The following is a 3,333-nucleotide window of genomic DNA, read 5'->3' on the forward strand; positions in this document are numbered from 1 at the left end:
GGGCCCCGTGCCCAAGGACACGCAGCCGGAGCCCTCCGCTCTCCTCGACACGGTCAGTGCCACTGCCTTGTTCGCATCTAATCTCTCCCACTTTGTCCTTTGTCTCTCATTTCCCAAACTCTTTCTGTTATTAGCCGGGCTCTGTCGCCGTAGCCTGAAGGCGATGGATCTTAGATGTGTTAATTGCACCTTTGTATTTGCTGCCTTGTCCTTGGAGAGGGAGGATATCGCTGTAACCCCTTAGGGTACGCACCTGAAATTTGCAGCTGTGGATATGAATTTTTCTGCCCCAGAATGAAATCTCTGTTGGTTGTGATGAGAGCTGTCCTGTGATGCCTCGAGTCTTCAGTTTTTGAGACAGTGTTCCTTCTTGCTTTTTGTGTAGGTTTTCCACTCGAGGTTGCTGAAGGTGTGCAGGTTAGGCTGTGGTGGTAACCGTCTGCCAGGCGCTGTTTATCTGCTCATTGCCATTGCTGACTGCTGACAGTGGTGGTAGCACACGTGGTTTCTTCTCTGGCCTCATGTTCTGTCATTTGTTCTCTACAAGAAATCCAAGGCAAAATGATCATTTGGACTTCTGTCCTCATGTCATTATGGAAAGTAGGAAGGCTTCGTGGCCTTTTCATGGTTGTTTTCCCTCACAGCTCTTGTTAGGTGTAGTTGTTAATTTGCATTCCTGGATGAACAGGCGACTTGATGAACACTGACCTTTTTTTGGTATTTTTTAAAATAGTTACGTTTGGAACACCTTTAAAAGTTCCCTGTAAATCCTCTTCTAAACAACGACAACAAAAAATTTCTTCTGCACAGTACATAGCGACTGTATTGGTGAGTTCATTACCGTGTTGCTTGGTCTCTCTCAGCATGACATCAGTGTCCATTGCCATGAGAGCTGTGCCAACATGATTGCTCCAGTAAATATTGGTCTCAGGTCTCACAACCCGAGCTCAAGATGCATCTGCAGCGTCTGCCAGACCATGTATGTGATGCCATCTGTGTGGATTTCACAGTGCTGTCATTGCTGGGAAACCTTTAGACTAAAGACTAATTTAGACTAAAGACTAATTTAAACTAATTTAAGTCTAAATTAGGCTTTAGATTTAAGCAAAGTCACTTGAGGTAGGAAAGAAAATTATGCCTTGTCACAGAGATGAATGTGGCAGTGACCCTGAGCAGGTCCTGACCATGTCCTGGTTTGAAAGGTGACCTTGAGCACTGGGAAGCTTCCTCTGAGGAAACCTGAAATAATTTGTAAAACAATGGGTCATATCATAGGAGGACTGGAATGGGAATTATATCCTCGTCTGGAGAATAATTGTTACAGACTGGGGAATGGAGGATGCTTAGAGGAAAGCAGGAGGAAAGATGGGCCCAGAGTGTTTCTGCCCAGGATCGTTTCTATGTTCTAAGGGTGTGGTGTTGCAAACCTTCTGTATCTTGAGAGCATACATGGTATTGAAATGGCAACAGAATCCTTTGTGGTTATGAATATCTCCCATCAGAAACAGTTCCTTGTGCTGCCTCTGGCCTGACACAGGGAATGTGTGAGGTAACAGTTGGTAACATGCAGACTGATGAATATTTTTGCTGCTGTTTTGGGGGTGTTGTTGTGGGAGGGTGGCACTACAAACTGCTTTCCATGTGTATTTTAGGGTAGTTATAGAAGCTTCCACAGCTCTTGACATGGCAGATAATTGCTACATCTCTTCAGAGATAATTTTTAAGGGCAGTTGAAGAGATGGGGTTAATCTGGTGCTGTTCTTCCCTTTCTTGTGCTCTTGCATGGTCAGTCTGGGTAGAGATGATGTGTCCTGTTATTGCACATGGCTCATTCTGGTGTCTGGATCAACACACCAAACCGCCACGTCTACAGAGCAGCCCAGCTCTGGTTTTCTTTTCTTGAAATTCTCTCATCCGGTTAACATTTTGAGTGCACTTGTGGTTTTTGTGTGATCTTTTGAAGAAGATCTGTGGGGATTTGGATCAGTATTGTTCATAGACTCTAATCACAGAACGTTTAATAACTCTGTTTGTATCTGCTATTGCTGAAAAGGCCCAAAGCATCCTGGCATGAGGGAAAAGTCAAAGAGGCACAGAATGGATTTGCAGCACTCTATATATTTGTGACAGCCATGGGGGACAGGAGAGAATTTGAATACATCTTTGGGGTTTGGGGAGGGAATAGAGAATGTCTGCCTAGCTGTGGAGATCCCAGTTCACAGGGTGTAAGATACAGGATCACAGTAGAATATTGTGAGGACAATCCCGCAACACAGTGCTGCTCTTCTGGAATCCTAACAGGACATCCAGAAGTTCTGCATCTCTTAGGGCACTGTTCATTCTGGTATTGCTACTTGTGAAGACATCTGCCCTGTGTACCCTTAATTAGCTGGTTTTGATGTGGAATATTTTTTGTCGATGAGAAGCTTTTTGAAATTTGGAGCGTGCTATCATGCCTTGTCTGAACACTTCCTTGCAGTCAGAAGGGAAGAGGAATGAGAGCTTTTCCCAAACAATGTGTCCATACACCATGTCAAGAATATTGAAGAGATGGTAAGGCAATTCCCTTCTTGGTAAGGGAAAAGTGAACAGGGGATGGAAATGGAAGAAAATTGAAAGCAAGAAGACTGCACTGAAGGAAGGAAAGATGGATATAGATAAAGAGAAGGAAAGAAGAAAGTAGTAGAAGAAGAGAGAGAGAAAGGGACAAACTATAAATGAGTTTACTGGCAAGTCATGGACACTACCACTATAAACGAAAAGGGAAGAAGGTGACAGAGTAAAAAAGAAGGAAAGAGAGAAAGAAAAACAGAAAGAACATGCTACGAAAGAATGGCACAGGGAGAGAATTAAGAATGAGAGATGACAAAGAGAAGAAATTTAAAAATCAGGATTACCCACGAATATTGACTCAAAGTGCTGGCCGGAGCTGGTTGTGAACAGGCTCCGCCTTGGTTACAAATCTGCATTCCAGCTCTGATACCACGTAATTAGAGTTGGGAGATCCGAATACTTTTGTTTCCTGTGCGGCCCAGGAGGCGGCTGGCGAGATATCAGAAGGAGTAAAGGGAGACCAGCGGAAAAACTCCAAAGGATAAAATATAAAACAAGCCCAGTAATAAGAAAAAACAGAGGAGATGGCCATGACGGAGCGGAGGCACAGGCGCTGTCACGGAGCGTGTGAGGCGGCGGAGCAGCGCACGGTGTCGCTGCAGGCTCAGGAACGGCTCGGTGTGGGCGGCTCCGCCCCGGTGCGGCGGAGAGCCCGGCTGTGAGCGCGGGGGGGCGGTGGCTTGGGCCGGGCAGCAGAGCCGGTGCGTCCGGGCGGCGGCG

At 45.8% G+C, this 3,333-nt stretch overlaps 1 protein-coding gene across 1 annotated transcript in view; it reads left to right on the plus strand.

The window, feature by feature from the left end:
• LOC102036228 (protocadherin alpha-3-like) overlaps nucleotides 1–3,333 on the plus strand; it is a gene marked incomplete at both ends in the record, with an annotated part of 6,586 nt that overhangs the window by 2,074 nt on the left and 1,179 nt on the right. The window lies entirely within an intron of this gene.

Source organism: Geospiza fortis, unplaced genomic scaffold (assembly GCF_000277835.1).
Source record: "Geospiza fortis unplaced genomic scaffold, GeoFor_1.0 scaffold4289, whole genome shotgun sequence".
Taxonomy (NCBI): Eukaryota; Metazoa; Chordata; class Aves; order Passeriformes; family Thraupidae; genus Geospiza; species Geospiza fortis.